Source organism: Nothoprocta perdicaria, unplaced genomic scaffold (genome assembly GCF_003342845.1).
Source record: "Nothoprocta perdicaria isolate Ctin4 unplaced genomic scaffold, notPer1 scaffold_42, whole genome shotgun sequence".
Taxonomy (NCBI): domain Eukaryota; kingdom Metazoa; phylum Chordata; class Aves; order Tinamiformes; family Tinamidae; genus Nothoprocta; species Nothoprocta perdicaria.
This window is the reverse complement of record NW_020455666.1, coordinates 1,682,459-1,702,900: the sequence shown is the minus strand read 5'-3', so window position 1 is coordinate 1,702,900 and position 20,442 is coordinate 1,682,459. Positions and strand designations below refer to the sequence as shown.

General features: G+C 43.3%; 1 protein-coding gene across 5 annotated transcripts in view; it reads right to left on the bottom strand.

The window, feature by feature from the left end:
* The window catches only part of ATP2B2 (ATPase plasma membrane Ca2+ transporting 2), a 171,067-nt gene extending 151,319 nt beyond the window's left edge, over positions 1 to 19,748 (bottom strand). For 3 of the 5 annotated variants that reach the window (XM_026046135.1, XM_026046136.1, XM_026046137.1), the window contains exon 1: positions 19,405 to 19,704. The gene's annotated coding sequence lies outside the window, so the exon portion shown is untranslated. Of the gene's footprint in view, positions 1 to 19,404 lie in introns of all 5 variants that reach the window. The other 2 variants (XM_026046138.1, XM_026046139.1) reach the window with 2 other exon arrangements.
* Between the last annotated feature and the right edge of the window lie 694 nt (positions 19,749 to 20,442).

Below are 20,442 nucleotides of genomic sequence, written 5' to 3'. Positions count from 1 at the left end.
AAGAGGTAACTCCGGCTGGAGGGTAAAATCTAGAAAAAAAAWTCAAAGAGAGGCTAGATAACTAGAGAAAAAGAAAAGATATATATTTTAGCAGCTAGGAGCYGAAATCCCTCTGGGAAACACTGCAACATGGAACCATAAGACAAACAGGGCAACAATACTGAGGAATCGATAACCAGAAGTAGGACATCCATCTGTCACCCTATGTTGGTTTAAACACAAACACTGTACAGACAAAACAGCAGAAACAGCATGCTGCCCTTCATTTCTGTTTCCCACAAAAATCCTAGAAGACTGAAGACTTGTCTTGGTCCATCCTACTCGGCTGCACAGAGAAGATCAGATTAATTGGACAACAGAGATTAGAAATTAATCCTGGCTGCAGGTAGATCACCAGAGTCAGAGAAACAAGCTGGTATATGGGGAAGAATTTTCTTTCAGAGAAGCTCTCCTAAAGAAACCTCAGTACATCCTGAGCCCTAAGTATGATAATTTTGATGTCAATGACACAGCAAGTGGCACAAGGCACGGGATGAGAAGACAAGGTAGATGGCACTGCAAGTCCTTGGCAACACTGAACTCAACAGGAGTCTCTCTGTTCTGYGGAAAAAAAAAATTGGGAGTCCTTCAGGATTGTCCATCAGCACTTCCTACTCTGCTGTCAAATGCCCACTCGTCCTCTGAATTCCCTAATCACCTGCTTTGCAGAAGATGACTTTTCTAAAAGACTACAGCAGTCTAGATGACACAAGGTCCGTCTTCCTTGGCGTGTTATCAATGTTGTTTATTTTCTCTACGTGACTGTTGTGGCTGTGGCTGCAATAGAGCTGGTACAGATGATGAGTGCTTGACAAAGAGCAAGTTGAGAGAGCACCAAAGCTTCCACTTTCTAGTATCTGGCACTTACATAAGGTTGCAGCCTCCCTTCATTCCGTATGGAGTCAATGCAGGACACGGAGGAAATGGCAGTTTACACGGGAACCCAAACCACTCACAGCTCTGCACAGCAGCCCCAGGCTGGGCTCAAAGCAAGGCACTCACAGCAGGCTTGGCCATGGACAGCCATGTGACTCGGCACGGAAGCCAGTGCTGAGGCACACGCCTGCCCTGTAGTCTTGCCTTTCAATGCTGCATTGTTCATCTGTGCAATGAATATATCTAAGAGGACAATACACCCATCCAGAAAGATGCGTAAAGGAATTAGAATTTGTACCCTGTAAAGACTTAATAAAGAAGCTACTGCAAAATTCTAAAGCTCTGCTCCTTCCTAGACTACTTGAAAAGGAACAGGGCGAGTCTGACATCCACACGTGGACGTGGCCAGCTCTGCAGGAGAAGAACAGAACATAGAGATGGCCTCTGTGGCTATTAATGATAGTTAGTAAAACTGGTACCTTGTAAAACGACACTAGCTCCAGAAATATTCATGATACTTAAATACAGCCATGTTCTGTTTGGCACAAAGCTGGGTTTTGAACACTTCATTCCCTTTCCTTCAGGCACGTCAGGATGGCATGCGGGGTTAGGCACCATGCAGTGCGACCCCCACCCAGCTGGGAAGCAAAATACTCCTGTGTCCAAACCTTTGGAAGAAACATTAAATATTTCAGGTTTCCACAAGTTGCACATTCTCAATGACTGAACCTCGCATATCACCTCTTTCTGACAACTTCTAATCCARTAAGTTTTACATGCAATTGAAGAGAAAAAAGACATTGAGAACCTTGCACTAYTCAGTGCTAAGAGAAAAATCCTTCCAGTCAACTCCTGACCATTAAACTCAGCCAAACATCTGTAAGTTATGCAGAAGAGCAATGAAATTATGTTACTAGAAAACTGTCTTTACATGAGCCACTCCTACAGCTGCATAGGAAATGCAGAAACTACCTCCGTTATTGCTGTGGGTTTTCWTGAGAGGGTCTCTCAGCACCCTGAGAGGCGTGCGTGGAAACCGTTTTATTCAGCATTAAGTAATGCACTTGTTTAAATACCTAATCTTTTTATTTTTAACACTATTATTTTATGAGATCACCCTTTCCTTGCTGAATGGGACCACGTAAAGCCTGTGGTCTATGCAGATCTGTGGTCTGCTCAAACCCTTTGGTACCTTATACCCCACATCATTTTCTAAATCAGACACATTCATTAAAGTGACTTCAGCTTATGTCTGCTATTAACAAACACACATACAGGTCCAAGATCTCTACAAAACATTTGGTAAAGGCAAATATTTTTGTCAGTTATTTCTCAGAGTGTTTAAGATTAATATCATCAAATAGACACTGACAGAAATCATAYCATTGAGTGGGTTTAAGATCCCATTACTCACGGCTGTAATCCATTTTCCTAATCCAAGCCTGATGTTAAGCAATAAAACATTTTGGTCATCTGCTGCAAAAATGTTTCCCAAATAATTATTTCACTAATACCATAATCATGGAAGTAATCATGCAATTATTTTTGTTCTATTATTGGACTTTTCCTCCATTTTCAACAGCAGATTTACTTTAGTGGTCCATACATATATTTGAAAATTTTATACACATTATTTAGCACACTATGATAAAGCATGTAGTTTCTCTTAATGTCAGCAGATAGTCTATAAGACTGTTTTACTGTTGTTCTGTTGTAGAGTATGCTTATTTCTGCTTCAGTTTTTAATGTTAATGCAATGGCAAAATGTAGAGTTATACTCAGGGAACAGGCTTCCTGCTCCATGATTTTAACAAAACATCGTTCCTCTCCTGTTAGCTCCCTTTCCCAATAAACGAGGCCTCTGTAATTACGTCACCTATCYCTCTGTCTTCGCCCCAAAAATTTGAATCCACTTGCCAATTAAAACCAATCTGACCAAGGACGGATCCCTCAGCATTACCTAGGTCCTACGAGATCCATGGAAATTTGTGTCTCTGGGTCCAAGTAGAGGCAGAAACCTCATTACCACAGCTAGGAGTGAAGCAGTTGTGATTTAGCAGCTCCACTCGCCTGGTCACTCACTACAGAAGCCCTCAAATGCACAGGCATTTGCCCTCAAATGCACAGTTTCTCCAGGTTGTGGGTGGTGGTGGCACCTGGAGGGGAGGAGGGAAGGGACCGGAGGTTGTGCAGGGGCCAAGGAGATGTTGGGTTACAGCACAAGGGCACATAGTGGGGGACACAGGCGGAAATGCAACCGAGCACAGGGGAAAGATGTAGCATCCGCAAGGAAACGGGGCCAGCATCGTGGGAGGATTGAGAAACAAAACCCGTGGGCAGCCTGGCTTCAGCAAGTGCTCGGCTTGCAGAGCACCGGGTTTACCTTCCACAACCCTTCAGACGCGCCAGCCACGCTGGGAAGAAACCACAGAGGGGGAAAAACAGCCATAAAACACATAGAACTTCTGTTACTTGATGCTACTTAGATGAGTTACAAGATGGCAACATGGTTATTGACAGGTAACATCTGCACACCGTTTCAGAAAGGAAATTTCAATAGAACAAGGCCTTGCATCTCCAGAGTGTCTGGTTTTGGTTTAGGGGATTTTTGCCTTGTCTCCATTTAGAGCACACAGCATCTCCTAGCTATTTTTTTTCCAGGTATTAGGTATTGGTTTGCCCATACCTAATAGGACTGAAATTTTTACCTAATTATAGCTTCTTATTTTTCCTTGCACCGAATCCATAGATTAGACTGGTGTCACAAAGAACACAAAAGCAAGGCCGAGCTGCAGCGACGYGCGCTGCGTCCCCTGCCTCTCCCCAGCACATGTAATGACATTCATGACTCCTGGCTGCCTCCTCTAGAGCCTGACAGGAATCAGAAATGAAAGAGAAGAGAAAAAAAAAGAAAAAGAAAAAAAAAAAACAGTGCTCATCAAGCCTCGGCAGGAGAAGGGAAATGCAGAGCAGCAGCTGGCACCGAGTGGGAGGACAAAGCCTGAAAGGAGAGGAGAAACTGCCAATACTTTTTAGAGTATACTTGTCTACATGGGAGCAAAATACAATCTCCTCTCCTCCCTCAAAGTCATTTGTTCACTCTTTTAAAATGCTTCCACTACCTTCATGATTATTCATGACCACACTGGGATGTAGGTGATCTTCCCTAGGAAAGCGGTGGGAGCTTTGGGAGCCGGGGCGGCTTGCGCAGACCCTGCACGGAGCCACCGTCCCGCACCCCAGAAACACCCTCGGCTCCCTGGACGAGAAAGCTCCTGCTTGCAGGAGGAAAGGAGCTTTTCTCCTAAGCTGCCACCTTTTCTCTCAAAAAAGGTTCTGCAATAGTACTTGAGACCAAGAAGGCCAAAATAACAAGAGTCTAACAAAGTTTTCACTATTTTTATCTAAATTACATTATGCTTAGTCCCCATTAAGCTGCTGACAAATCAAAGCTCAACATTCAGTAAGCACTCACCTAAAGAMATTAATTCCTTCCATGATGAATTACTGCAGTCCATGCTGTATCCTACTCACTCTTACTGCAAGTCCTGCCTTCCTTCCTCAGTCCTCTCCTGGTGGGTAGAAAGAAGCATCTAACTTCTCCTTCTTCAATACCCTAGTACCCTTCATCTCACATTATTTCATATTTCAATAATTAAATTTCTTTCATGAGAAGGAAAGAGAATTAAGGAAAAGGAAAGAAAAAACAATCTCAAGATGGAGCGCCACACTGGAAGATGTGCCCATCTTAACTGAGCAACAGAGCCCAGTGGGACCAGGAGGGCCCGTCCTGGGACAGGGCTGCCCTGCGTGCGCTGAAATAAACACCCAAAGAAAACACGAAGCGCTTCCTTCAGTCCCCCTCCCCGCCGCTCATGCACCCCAAAATGGACAACCTGTCCATGGATTATACTGACTGCAGGCCTTCATCTGTCTCACCTGGAAAATGAGCTAATAGTCTTTTTTTTTTTTTTTTTTTAACCTGTTTTTTTTCCGTGCTTTTTTCCATTGCAGATACATATAGATGTAATTGCAGACATACTAATTGTTCTCTCAGAAAGTCCTATTAAAACCAAACAGCTGTAAAAATGAATGTGATAGGCAACTTGCATGTGTTTAAAACATAAAGAGATTTTCTGCTTTTTATAGGAAATTCTAAACAAGTCAAATATTTATGAGAAAATAGCCAAAACCAGATAAACGAAGAATCTCTGATTCATGTGAAATGGACCATAGAGCCCTGCAGTCTTTCAGATGCAGAAAAATTTCACATACAAATCTGTATGCACATTTTATTTCACAAATATTAATAAAATAATTATTACTAGAGCTTCACAAGAAAAAGACCATGGAAGCTATTACCTGGGAAAAACATTAAAACAAACTCCGAGATTTTTAGGAAGCCTGAAATGAAGCAGGATMCAGTTCTGCCTTCAACCAAAAAAGTTTGTCTTCTTTAGCCTAGCAATATGCCTAAAATACCAGAGTTATTTCCATTTGTCTCCAACTTCTTTAAAATGGAATTTTTATGGACAACTTGCAAATTCTTCCCTCAGAAATATCGCAGCTATTTTAGGCCTATGCAGCTGATACATGTATGTGGGCTGTCTTATCTCGCTCTGGTGGAGGACWCTACATAATTCAGGAGAACTATAGCTAAAAATTCTTTAAACAGGCGTGATTGAAAATTCATGTCATAACAAACAGCTGGTAAACAATATACGTGTGTATTYAGGAAACACAGACCAAAGGTTTAAGCTAGTCCAAAAATTCATACAAAAATGAGCAGTTACTAATTAATTCAGGTCCTTTCTTTTCCCCTAAGCTCTATTCTACCAGTCCTGATGCCCATTGCTCTGGAGGTTGTTGCCAACTGATGCTAATGATAACTGTTCACATGCACCATATATTATTTTTAAAAATCTAACAGAAATTATCTCAGGACCAGAGCATCTTTTTAGGAAGGCCACGGGGTTAATAGGATCTTTTAAGAAAAAGTGAGAGATAGGGACTGTACCGGCTTATATTTAGCGCTTCCACTTTCGCAGAGCTTTGGAAACATTTTCTCTAGACAGCTGGCAGGGCAAATTACGCAGCCTCTCGAGGGCTGCTATTAAGTTTTTCCCTCTAGAGAAATGGACTGATGACAATTCTTAGGCAGAACACCCGAATCCAGGGCCAGGCAAATACATCCATTTCTGCTGGCAAACCAAGCCCTGCCCCTGCTTCCCAAGCAGGTCCCCGGCCGGGCTCGTGTTTGCCCCCGTACCAGAGCATCCTACCAGGCAAACTGCCCCTCAGTGGAAACATTCACTAGAATGAGGTGATTTTGCTTGAATCCCATCCAAGCACAAAACTCGTGTTACTCACTGTGAATGATTCATGTACGCACATTTTAATATAGATTTTCAGTATCTTTTGCATAATAAGAGAATCTTAACTGTTACAGACTGAACGAGAGCCCAGTCTCAATGCTACCAGGCCGTTCAGGCCTGCACTGTTCAAGCAGTGAATCCTCATCACCCTATTCCAAAAACCTGCTATTTGAGACGTATCATTTTTAAGGGGATTAATATATTGGTTATATGCAACAAGCAGAAGATGAGGTTTTATTTTTATATACATATAAGTAAAACAGTTTTTAGAATTTTGTTTTTTAAACTACTTTTTTTAATGTTAGGCAATATATTCAGAAAATCTGAAAACATAAAAATCAGTAGCTTCAATTAACAGATAAAAATCAGCTGCAATTAACAAGCAGTTGAGAGGAAGTAAAGAATTTGACCATGTCCATAATAACAGATTCATAAAGATACAGAATGAATCCAGGAGCTCAGTAGCTAAAGAACTGTTAAAATCCCTAGAAAAAACAAAATACAGGTTTGAAAATGTGCCTGAAACTATGTTTTAATTTTTTTCTCCTCTGCAGGCTGATGTACTACCAAGAAAACATCACAGAAATTTTGTCGGATTTTTTTTTTCATCAGACTCCACAGGGACGGTTAAAATCCACTAACTGCTCTTTGCAGAAAATACTAATAGTTTTAATTAGTATTTTTAAATACACACAATTGTATCTGGCCTCTCCCATTGTTCCCACCCTGAAGAGCAGATGYCCATTAACAGCGTATCCTTCAGAGACAAGTACTTAAGTATTACTGATATTCCTAGGATGCATGGAAAAAAAAAAAATCACTTGAGAAATGGCTTTCATCAGGTTTTGAGCCGCTCTCTTGCTTTGTGTTAATGAAATCCTCTATTGTCTCATCATTGCTGCTAACAAATTCAAGGACACTGTGAAAATGTAGCAAATCACTAATACAGCTCACCCCCTCCACGGCCACGAGCCTTCCGTTCTACCCATCCAACCAAAGCGAGAGGCTGCACGTGTGGCTGGAGAACTCGGGCTGGCCCTGCCGCAGGGCACCTTGTCTGCAGCCAGAAATGGGCATCTTGGCTGCCACATCTTTCCCTCCCAGTCTGGACACTGGTCCGTACCTCCCCTTCGGGAAAGGAAGGGGAGAGCAGAACCAGCCTCCACTCCCTCTCGCTATTGAGGCTGCTTTGCGTTACAGAGGAGGAAGAAATCCAGTAATTTACCATCAGGTCCTGATGCTCTGCACCACAGGGTGCTGCTGTCCTTGTCCTGCCTGCGGCGCCTATTCTGCTAGTGGGGCATTCATCTACCTCCAGCAGGACTTGCAAAAACAGCTTGCTGCCAGCTCCGCTGCCAGCAAAACCTTCACTGGGGATAGAGCTGCATGAGTCAGAGCCTGCTGCTGCTGCTGCTGATGTCATTTGGCGCAGCAGCTCAAATATACGGCAAAAGGCTCCTCAGGCTGCACCGTGACCTGGGGCCGCTGCCGACAGCCCCGGCTGAACTGCCCCCATCCTGGTGTGAAAACCTGCAGGGAAGGGGCCCTTCTCAACCGGGCTGGCTTCCTGGCAGGGTGAACACAGATCTCCTCTGCCCACAGCCTCCCCACACGCTGAACAGGAGCAGCACGGTCCCCTCTGCTGCTTCTGTGTGCAGCAAGCAGGTCAAATAATAATAATGAAGTTGCATCCTTTTACACTAAATAATAAAGGGATTATTTTACTATATAATCTTTTTAAAATTAAAATTTGCTATATAATATTTGGCTAAAACCATTAATTAATATTAGTCATTTAATATGGGAAGAAATCTTATAAATAAGATTTTTTTTACTGTTGCTATAATTGTGCTTCAGCTCAAATAAATGATTTAATATTTAAAACCAGACAGAAACCACAGAGGTTTGTTTTGAGATATTGCTGTTCTTGTTTTATTCATCTTTTATACACCAGCTTTAAGATGTCTTGGACATCTTAAATCTGATTTATCTGGGAATTAAGTATGTCTTAAAATCACTGTTAAGCACCAAGTCACGACAGGGTCAGGCTCGCAACCTGCAAGAGCAGCACGAGCATCCAGCAGCGAGTCCTCCCTCCGCAGGGCTGGACTGCAGCCTTATCCCACGCAGCGTGAGTAAAGCAGCAGGTCAGCATGGTGAAGGCTGTCAGAAACGTTAGTGCCAGAACTGCTGAGACCAGAACCTTATTAGTACATATAGTAACTTTTCTTTAAATATAAAGTTTACACTAGGCAGTAGTAATACTTCGGGATGTTCTCTCAAATGCTGGAGTTCAGCTCACAGCTTTGTGAACCTAAGTCAAACAAAATTCATTGCATATCATTTGCTTGTAAGTGCAGCAAAATTTCTGTAGTATTTTTCTTAATTTACACGTTGAAAAGCTCACAAGATATGTATCATTCACCATTTTACTTACAATTCACTCATTGTTCTTAAAACAGAATCACTAAAAAGTAGTAAGGTTCTCTCTCATCCATAAATGAAGCTTATTATTAAAGTGCATTTTCAATCATAAAACAACACACATGGGGGGTTTAAATGGTCTAATAACTAAGAATTAGTTCTGCAGCAAAAGTGTGCCTTCTACCTATTAATAAGATTTTTTTTTTTTTTTTTTTTAATGTAGACACCATCTGTGCATCAGAAATCCTGAGCGAATTTTCCTTGGAGAAATATATAGACCTCTAATAATTTATTACCTCCTGCTGAACTATATACAAGGGACTTAGGAAAAGCATTTTTCAGACATGTCATCAGTCAGATAGCGTTAGAGGGAAATAGTAGGTTCTCAAAAGCATTTTTTACCCTACTACTTGGACAGTCACAAAAGCAAGCACGAGCTCTTGCCAGCTCTTGGCTTATTATGTAATGCACCCGAGCTTTTACATTTACTCAGCAACTGTGGTTCAATTTGGCACATTTTTTGGTTTTTAAATATGAATAAGAATGTTTCAAAGAATAAAACGGAGTTGGGAAACATTTATATGGGAAGTTGAGCATGGATTAAAATCACTTGGCTTCAAAAATAAAATTAGATGATGTTTAATTTAGTTTATTTATGAAGTTGTATTTGTTCAATTTAAATACGTAATCTCCTCAGAGATTTCAGCCTTGCAAAATGATAATCTGTGCCTATATTTCTATTAGTTGTGATTTATCCTGATTCACTCCTTTGTTTGGGGAATGCTAATGAACGCAGCCGAGGCAGCTCAGCCCCTAGCAGCGACGGCCGAGACGCCCACCYGCCAGAAGGTGGGGGAAAGACGGAGCCCGAAAGCTGCGGCGAGGATTGCTATGGAGAACTCGGCCACAGAGAAACCAAGACGAGGGACCTTGGCTGAACTGGCACAACCTCAATTCTCCACTCCTCATCTCAAAAAGTCTCACAAAGCCACACAGCAAATTACATTTCTCCTATGGGAATATATTCAAGTGAGACGAAGAGCTAAAACTAACCTTGCCAGGCCTGGATGCTGAGGCCCACGGGAGGCAGATGGCTCCTGCGGCTTTGGGGACATGCAGCTCGCATGACTACATGAAGGGCAGGCTGAGAGCAGTTCCGCTGGTCTGTACACACTGTCAGACCATATCTAAGAGACTTCAAAGTCAGGTGCACCACCTGGGTGCTCTCTAGGCCAAGGGAGCTGCACCAAAGGCCTTCTGCCTTTGGACCTTGTGGACCTAATGTGGACCTTGTGGAGAGTGGTACAAAGCTGATTCTCCACTAGAATTTGTCCCATACCCTGAGTAGCTCTAAACCCTTTCAAACCCCATCACTGGTCTCCATATTTCTACCCTTACAGGCTTGTTCCCCATTTTCCAGGAAGCTGCCAGGTCTTTACCTCAGATCATGTTGCAGCAGGTTTGGGGAGAGGGGAACCCAACTCCATGGGGCCACCCACCTCAGAAGCACCCGCCAGGTCAGGTTCCTTAGGCCATCCTTTCCGTGCATGTGTGACTCACAATACTGCAAATCCCGAGTAGTCAGCTCCCTCTTCCTTCCTAATCTGGACGGAAGGCGTTTCAGCAAGCCCTTACGGGCAGCACTGTGGCTGCTTTTGTGCTGTGTGGTATAAGGGCCAGCAGGCCACGCCAGGCACTGCCTGACCCTTTGCAGGAATCAGCTCCCAAGCTCCCCAAAAATTATTATCTCAATCAATCACAAGTTTCCCTCCATTTGTTTTTTCTATTACTATAGTGGGACTTGATTGCTATAAAAAGTCAGAGCCATGTGGGAGAAAGTCACATCCATGTGAAATCTGGAATAAGCCAAACCTGAAACGCCGAGGCCCTGGGCTTGCTGCAGAGCAAATGCAGAAAGCAGACGGGCACGGCAGCCCTTGCAGCCGCTTCGCGTGTACCTGACCTAAATAGAAATCGCTGGCAGGCAGCAGGAAAGTTTCTAGAGAACTAGTTGTAAGGTCAAACGAGAACTGCTAAGGAAGGGAGTGGGTCGCACGCGTGGGAGGGAGCACAGAACCGTTATTGTTTTCCACCGAGCCACCAAAAGAGTAACTTTGAATGGAGTTAAAGTACACAGTAAACTGAGCAGCAAGCCAGCACCCCAGAGCTACTCTTAACTGGGGTTTTCTCTATGCCACAGAGTGTATTTTCTCTTTCCTTCTCCTTTCTACTACTTTCCAAATCCAGCATATGGTCAAAACCTGTCTCAAGCATCTCTGTGAAAACTGGCCAATCAGCAGAAAACCTTTAGCAGAGTTTTCAGTTTCCATGTTCTGCAAGTGTCAGTGTGCCCAGCACCACCACAGAGCCCACGCCAGGCTGCCCACCCCAGGTCATGGAGAGAAGAAAGAGAGAAGGGGTGGGAGGCTGTGTTTTCCTTAACCCAACTAACCTGGTGCAGAGACTTTACCTGGAATTGGGGACTCTATTCCTCATTGCTTTTCACTCATTACAGAAAAATACATCCTCTCAACAGAAAGTACCCTCTTCATATATATTAAAGGAAATAATATATAATGCATAGTTCTAACTTACTTGTTCTTTCACCGTGTTCCCATCCAGTCCTGTTTTAAATGGATATCACAATTGTCCCTTTCTCAGGGTCTGCCAATTAAAGCTCAAAAAGTGCTATTTACCTTATTGACATTCAGATTATACCAAAAATGTTAAAACTGGCTTCTATTCTGTATCTGTGACCTTCATCTGCTCCAGATAAGGCTAATAATTAGAGAGGAAACAGTATTTCCTTAAAAGGAAACTGGACCTATTTAAGACATGGTATTACAATTGTATCTTTAAAAAGAATAAAAAAAAAGAAAAAAATCTTTTTCTAGCAATAGATAACTTCTTAATCCAAAAAAAGGATATGTAAATGAGGCTCCTACATTCAGACCTCATGCAACTCAATTTGAGTCTTCAAAAGGTTCCTAAAAAAACCACATCCAATGTCTTCCATTTTCTTTTTCATTTCTTTCTGCCCTCAGCTCTGGTATCAGCATTATGGTTTTGGATTAAAACTTTTAAGTACATTGCTAAATGAGAAAAAGCAGGACAAGGGCAGGGAAGAGGACACTATTTATTACCTTTTTACATTAGAGTTCTAGAGAGCCTTACTGATATACCAAGCCATAAACCCTGTAGTTCATGTTATATTAATCATCTGTATACATGGGAAGTTGGATAAATATATAATCCCACTCCAGCACTGCAGACTGTCATACATCTCTCCTTTGGTTTTCATACTGTTTTTTATTACAAGGACCCACAGTGCAATGGGGAACAGCACAGTGGCTATTAATTCATTCAGTGAACAACCTGTTAAAATTTGGGTAAAGATAACCAAATAAATAAAGGCAGCAACCCAGCCTGGGCAGCAAAGGGCAGCTTTTGCCACAGCGTGAGCACAACACGCCTCATTGACACGCTTCACCAAGGTCAACTGTGTCATCCGGCAGAGAGGGCTGCTGCCCACAGGGCCTCCCCCGGCTCCATCCTGCCAGGTCCCCCCCGCACACTGAGGTGCGTTTGAGTTGGGGGCCAGTACTCGCCCTCTACTTGTCTCCTCTTACCAGGTCACAGCTTTCTAGAAAAAAAAATGTATTTTTCTTGTCCTCCTATTTTCATCTAGGCAAATAAAGTCTGCCTCTTCCCCTCAGGGTACCAATCTCTAATATTTTAGCTCAGTGCTCAACACACAGAAATAGCTGATGCTATTCTGGACCCATCGAAACAGGTTTCAAATCAAGCAGAGAGAAAACTTGGCATGGAGTGGTGCACACATACGAAATGGCTGACCCACGGGCCAGGGCTCCCCTGCATGGGCTTTTGTAATGAAACATCAGCTGCAGACCCCCAAGCCTTGAAGGGGAACTGGTGACTCTGCAAGAGGGAAGTTGGGGTGGCCCTTGGAGCTTCTTCTACAACTATTAAGGGAACCAAGGCAGACCTCTGGCACAGGTAGCAAGGAAGCCTGTCATGTCCGACACTGCACAGTGCAAAGAGAGGAGTGGAGAGGCACTAAGCATTTAATAGCAAACCAGGAAACTGCCTTGCAGTTTCCAAAACTCAGAGCTTGTCCTTGGGCCTGTACAGGAAGCAGAGAGGTGTACAGCATAGAAATTAAACATACTGTTTAGTTCTGTGCTTCTGTAATCCTCCTGCTCCAGTGAATGATTCTTTCCTGCATTTCCAGCCATCCTAGTCAATAAGTAATTTAACACTGGCACCTCATGCTACAAACCACTGCGGCACTACAGAGGCAGCGAGTCACAGCACGATGCAAACACCCTCCTTGAGGAGGGCACTGAGCAGCAGCACCCAACCTTTGCAGACTTCCTTAGGCTAGCTGCGTTATCCAAAAAGGGCATTCTTTTAAGCAGAAGGGGAGGGGCGGGGGGAATAACAATCTCATTTAATTACAAAAAGTCAAATTGAAATCACTATTTCATTACAATTACATTCTAATGATGGCTTAGCATTACACATTAGTTGATATAATTTCAGAGCAACCTGCAAAATCTTCATTTTAATTCAAGCAGAAGAAAGAAAGGCAGTAAACGCGCAGTGCAGCATGAAATGGTTCTGTTTGGCCAGTACAAGAGCCTCTTCCTCCAGCCTGCAAAGCACACAGCCCAGCGCTGTCTCCTGCCGCTCTGGATCTTCCATTTGCAGGCAGGCTGGAACAGCTTACGGGAAACAGCGCGCTCCCCGATCGGCGAGGTGATACAGCGTGCCCCTTTCAGAGAGACAAGCCGTAACGGCAGCAGCGTATTTTTTTATTACGCTACATCAGCATCAGCGTTTGCATCAAGGTTAGTTAGATGCTGAATGTAACTACTGCAATCTACTCGTCCAAGCTGCAAGCCGAACCGCATACCCCACACGCCAAAGTGAGCAGTGCACTGCTGTGGAGTGCAACCCCTGCCCAAGGTCTACGAGCTCACAGAAACCCAAGGCAACAAAGAGTAGAGACAGTAACAACTGCTTTAAGAAGGCAATAGAAGGAGCTGTTATTACTATTTTGTTAAGAATAAAAAAGAAAAAGGCAGTGGAAATGAGGTTCTCACTAGTCCTACTAGCAGAGTACTTGTGCTAATATCACAGGTAAAGCAGTTTAAATTGTGACTGCTACCAGGTGGCACAAGTGGAGGCACAAATATCCCAACCTGAGGTTCTCTCTCAAGCTACCAGCTAGTTGAAACTGGTCTGGGCTGCCTATAAATTTTGATGATACCTGAACTAAGAAGAGGCAGAGTCAATTAATAAACATTAGACAATCAATAAAGAGGCTGATCTTATGCTGTGCTTTTGTACATAAGACTGCTTGGGTGAGGAAACCTAGGGCCTTTTAGGTTCCAGGAAGAAGAGGAGGCCACAAAGAGCTTCCCAAAAGCAGTGATCTTGGAGTGAAAAAAAAGGCTCAGAAACAAGGAAGAGAAGACCTTGACTGGAAGAAAGATCCTGAAAGCAGGAGAAGGTCCCGGAAAGCAGAGGTGCGTGGAGACAAATGCCAGGGGACGCCGTTAACACGCCACGGCAGTTACCACGAGCAGCTGTAAGCGGCAACCAACACAACCTCCCTCCTCGCCTTGCCCAGCCAGCAGCGACCCTCCTGCTGGGATGGTCAGCAGCAGGCAGCACATGGGCTTCTTCATCTGCTGTGTCAGCTTTAATGAACCTGTTGCCTAATGGGATAGTTTGTGGCACTATTACTTAAGACTGAACATCTGACCTCATGTTTAAAGAGCAGTAGGAAATTCCCATTCACCTATAAATCAATGGTGCTATGGTGGTATGCAGAGGGACTTATCTTGCATCCAAGAGACTTGTTAAAACAATCTATTTAAACACTATTTTAACTGCGACAGCTGAGTGTTGCCTCTTGCAAAGTGGCTATTTTGTTATCATCAAACTTTGGCTGAGGCATAGAGAGGTAAGGGCTTTGAAGCACGATATCTCATCCAAAATCAAAGTACAAAGATTGCATGGAGATGGACTATGGAGCACAACTTAAACAAGAACATGAAAGATAGCTTATCATGTTGAGAAGACAGACAGCTCTTGTCTAGGCAAGAATCTGCACATGAGTGGCTGTATGAGGAGAGCCATTTGCTTCACGTACTTAAATAATCCTGGAGGGCAGGAGCTAGGAAAGTCTGAGCTGGACTGAAGACAACTGTACTGAAATATCCTTTTGCCCAACACATAACAAATGAGTATCTTCCTTTTCCCATTTCCTCTTTTGCATGATAGATTTTTCAGTAAGATTCAAACCATACTGGGCTGTAATTCATTTCATTTTTAATTCATTTCATATGGTTTTATTTTTAACTCACCTTAATTGAAATGCACTTAATGAAATTATGCACTTAATGAAATTATCAACTAAAATTATTTCTTCAATTATGAGTCTTCATTCTTTAAAATATAAAATAAGCTTTTAGTAAACTCAAGTAATTGGTTTTCCTTTCTTTGTCTTTAATAAAAAGTACATATATGCAAAATTGCATCTAGAATGTAGATGCAATGTGCTAGACCTTTCCTACTGTTGACTGTAAAGACATACGGGACATTGACTATGCTGTTGCATTTTTAGTGCAAGGTGCTTCAGTTCAGTGGAGATCCCTGGGCCAAATTCTGCAACTTTAGTTCCATTTCAACCCAACAACACTACAAGGAAGACATTTTGGCCAAAGGAAAGATTTGTCCCCCTAACTTCAGAGATTTAACATTCCAGTCTTCACCACCGGTTAGGAAGAAACGGTGACATTATCACAGCAAGGGTGATCTAAAGGAAAAGCCATATGCCTAGTTGTCCTGCTCACCTTCCTCATGACCTCCTGCAGTGCAATAGCCAACGTCTTCATTAGTGACCTGGATGTGGGGCAGAGAACATTCAGAATTTGCAGAATGCCGGGAGGAGTAGCAGGTGCAGCAGAGGACTGTGCCACCATGTCCTGAAGGACATCAACAGGCTGGAGGAATGAGCAGAGATGAACTGCATGGAATTCAGTAAACGGGAAGGAATATACCTGGAGCAGGGACGTGCTGGAGGTCAACTGGCTGGAGAGAAGCTACGACCAAGAGGACCTGTGGGGRTCCCGGTGCACAATGAGTGCCCCAGTGGTAAAGGGGGCCAGCAGCAACACAGGCCGCTGTAGACAGAGTGTTGCTGGAGTCGGAGGCTCAGTCCCCGCCGCCCAGCACAGGCGGTGTGTGGTGGGCTGTGTAGCCCAGCACCAGGCGAGACGCATGGACAGAGAGACCTTTCCAGCAAAGGTCCACAGCAATGACTGCAGCACCTGATGTATGGTGAGARGCTGACAGAGGTGGGGCTGTGCAGCCTGGACAAGAGAGGAGTTGGGGGGAACGTTATCTGTGTGCACAGTCAGCTGAGGGGGGGCAGTAAAGGAGCCAGAACCTTTCCAGTGGTGCTCAGTRACAGCGTAAGAAGCAATGGGCACAAACTGAAATACAGAATCTGCCATTCAGATAAAAGACTCTTTTTGTTTTATTTTACTGTGAGAGCGGTCAAACACTGGCACAGGTTGCCTAGAATGGTGGTGGAATCACCATCTTTGGAGATATTCAAGATCCAACTGCATGTGGTCTGGATCAGCTTGTTCTAGCTGGCCCTGATTTGAGCAGGGAGGTTGACCTAAATGGTCTCCAGAGCTCCCTTTCAGTCTCACATTCCTGTACTCCTATAAAATTGGTTAGTTCTTCCACCCATTTCATAATCTTCACGCATGGAGACAGTAGTTTAAGACTGCACAAGCGCTTTCAAATCAACCAGTTATTAYTGTTGGTCCTTTTCTCAGTTCACACAGGCACTGCCTCTAGGATTTCTCTCATGGTCTGGTGCACAATCCATATATGCTCTGACTGCGCAAGGGCTTTTTTAAAAAACAAGGAAACCTTGGCTACAGGATGAACTTGTTCRCATACAGTATGGTAGAAGGAAAGTATTTTATAACTTGGTTACCGTATCTCAACCAGGCAGAGTCTGATACTTGGGCCAGCATCCCCATCGCTTCCGAGTCTTCGTATTTTACTGACTTGCAGTGCTGTACAGAAACACATCCTGCCCTTCATAACAATGACATCTCTCAGATCTATTTTCTTATTACTATGTTATTTTAAAACATTCTTCATTCGTTCCTAACTTTATTTTAAAAATTTTTCTTTTTTTCCAGCTGTGATTTTCCATTTTAAAGCACAAAATAAGACCATAAATCATGAAAACATAGACATAAATAAACCCTGTAAAATTTCCCCCTAAAACCCAGATTTTTCCTATTCAAAGCATATCATATTTGAAAATCACAAATGCTATTGGGATCACCTTCATTGCTCTACATATGAAATTCAAGCTTAGAGGAATTTTCCTATATGTACCTTCATATAAAAAATTAAAAACATACTAAAAAATGACCTAAGAAGAAATACTGTTCTATTACGCAACTGTCCAACTAAAGACAGGTTATCTTTGATAAGGRTATAGAGAAAGGAATACAGGCAATGATATATGCAATAGCAAGGTTATTTCCACCCAGCCCCAGGTGCTGAGCCTCCCTGGGGCACATTACAAAGCCCTGGCAGGTCGAGCCTGAGCGAGCGTTTCCTCCTTGCTAGCACCGCGGCGGGACTGCAGGTGCTGCAGAGGCAGCACAGCCAGCCCAGCGGCACCGGCCCCGCAGCCAGGCTTGCGCCGAGCCGGGCGCTGGGAGGCCTCCTTCCCTGCTGCCTTCTCTGCTTAACGCAGAGAGAAGCTGGCTAAAAGCATGGGATTCTGGGTTTAGCTGCAGCACCACATTTCAATATATGAATTAAGCAAAAATATCTCTCCAGAGCAGAAGACTGAATCATAATCAACTTCAGCTTTTTTTTTTTTTTTTTTTTTTAACCTGTGTTCAGTTGACTTCTTGAAATTACTCAGAAATGGGTCATTTCAATCATGGATTTTATTCAGTTGATCAGACAATGGATAATATCAGCGTAATTAATTTTTATTCACTTTCTATAATCAGCCAGAAAGGCTTGGCACTGCTTGCTAAATCCCAGTGAACTGGAACATCCTTCTTTGTCTCTCCTTGAAAACCCAAGGAAAAAAAGGGGTAAAAAAGCCAAGCTCGTTCTCTACAAGGTTCCACAGCAGGGTGAGTCAAATAGGCTGCTGTCTTCCCTGGGGAACATTATTTTAAGCCTGACCTGTGAAAGTATTTACATTTATTAAAAGGAGGCGGTGCGGTCTCCAGAGCTGCCAGCTGCTGGAGTTCTGCTGCAGTACAACGGGGCTCCAGAGAGCTGGTACAGAGTTACAAGGTCATGACTTCTATCATCGCTCCCAAGTCTAGCAAGAAATTATCATATGCAGAACGGACATCCGAGCACACAAATTGCACAACAAAAGCAAATGAAATCTGCAAACGCTACGGCAATGGTCCTGTATACAAGCAGAATGCAGATTTATGGGTTTTTTTTTAATTCCATGGGGAAAACGTTTGCATCCCAAATTCTACAGCATCAGGAAACAGAAGCTGTATGCTTTAAATGTTGAGGGAGGGGGGAAAGGAAAAAGAGAACTAATCCTTTAAAACTGTTTCCTAGATACACGGCATAAAACCTGAAAGGAAAATGCACTTACAAAAGTGACTTTCTGAAAGCTCTTAAAAAGAACAGTATGACACCTAGTTCAACATCGCCAGCTCTTCTGTAACCTGTAATACCATTGAGAGGCATAAAACTGTCTCCTAAAGCTGCATGAATATACATGCATGAAACCTTCATACATATGCAGAAAGCATGAGACATCTCATTCAGCTCCCATTTGCAACACAGAAAAAAAAAATGACCTTTTCAGTAAAAATGCAAGCACATTTGTCATTGATGTGCTGGGCCAAAATCAATTCTCTACAGAAATAAATACAGAGAGGATGGGAAAGGGAGGCACAAGACCAAAAAAAAAAAAAAAAAAAAAAAAAAAAAAAAAAAAAAAAAAAAAAAAAAAAAAAAAAAAAAAATGCTGCATTGCTCAACACATACATATATTATTCTGCTGTTCACAAGCAATCATTTTGGCAGCACTCTGAGGAAAAAAAATGAAGTACTTCTTCACAGGTAGCAATTTCCATCAAATGAGAGGAACATGAAACAAAGTAAAAACTGTACGTGATCAAAGACCTGCTGGATACCTGACTCAAACAGTTATTGCAGAGCAGGAGACGAGAGCTAGTCATGCATATGGATGACCTTTCACAAATTAAATGCTAATCCGGAATGCACCTCAGCATTAAAAAAATGAGGACTATGAAGCAGATCTGCAATCTCCTTTTAGCAAGCAATGACTAATAAAAAGTCCCCATCCATTTCACAGTGCATATATCCCATATTTACCCAAAATTCCAGAAACAAAGCACAATTTTTCCACATTAGGCATGCCAGCTATCTTCCAGATGTCCTAATTAGTCTACCATTGCTTTAATCCTTTAATAGAGTCACTAGCAGAATGGGATGAGGAGGTCAAATGACCAGAAGTCCTAATAACTGCAGCTCTTCGGATGCAAGCTGATGGCGAAAGAGTTTTAGCGTGAAAGAACAGCCATTCCCTCGCAGCAACTTCCGTACTTACCTTGTGGAAGGTAGGAAAGCACTGGGCTAAGCCCCGGCTCCTGGCTGCTCGAGTGTTTCAGGACTGCCTCCAGGAATCATCCCAGTAGTCCTAGGAAACGACGTGCAACGCAGGAGCAACTGCCCGGGCTTGCACAGGACAACTTAAAGTCAGTAAATCAAAGGCTGGCAAACAGAGCTAGCGCTGCCTGCGCTGATTCAGACAGATGAACTGTCCCTTCCGCAGGCAGGATCAAATGCACAGAATCACTCTTTACATAAGAGCAAAGGACTTCAGTAATCTTATGCTTTCTGTGCGAGCGCTTGGCTGCTCGCAAGATGGGCAAAGCTTCTCCATGCAGCGTGCATGGATTTGCTTCTAATTCTTCTTAAAAATAAATAAATAAAGCTATTTTTAAGAGTCATCAGTTATCACAGCGCATACTGCAGAAAGCCTTTCCCCACTCGCCACAGAGCCACTGTGCACGCTTCCCAGAAATCACCCCCAAAGCCTCCTTTTCCCCATGAGCATTTTCAAACCCCCTTCAGCATAAAGGTGCTGCACTTTCTGTATGTCTTTGTGTGTGCCCTTTACTTGCAAATGTTCACAAGGAAAAAGCATAAGCAGCTCTATAAATAAACCCATCTGAGGAGAAAAAGAAAAGCCTTTGCCAGTTATAAAATAGCATCGACTGGGAAAAAAATTGAGCCTGCAGTGCTCACATTGTAGTATCTTTCCCCCACTTTTGGATAAACAAAAAGGCTCATCAGATCCTCACAAGCCACAACAAAAGCAGGATCTCTCCTGCTTTTTTTTYCCCCCCCTGTGTTTGCTTCACTGTTAAGTAACAGCTAAATCAAAACCCTGCCCATTTCTCTTGAAGAGAGGCACATCTCTCCCAAATTTCCCACCTAGCGGGCCCCAGGTCACCATCACCCTGCGGCAGGAGGACCCCTGCGGGCCCATTACCTCTCCGGAGATGCCCATGGCACAAGCCAGATGGAGTGCCTTGCTCGGAGCCGCTCTGCTCCATCCTCCCCTCTGCTTGCGCCTCGTCCC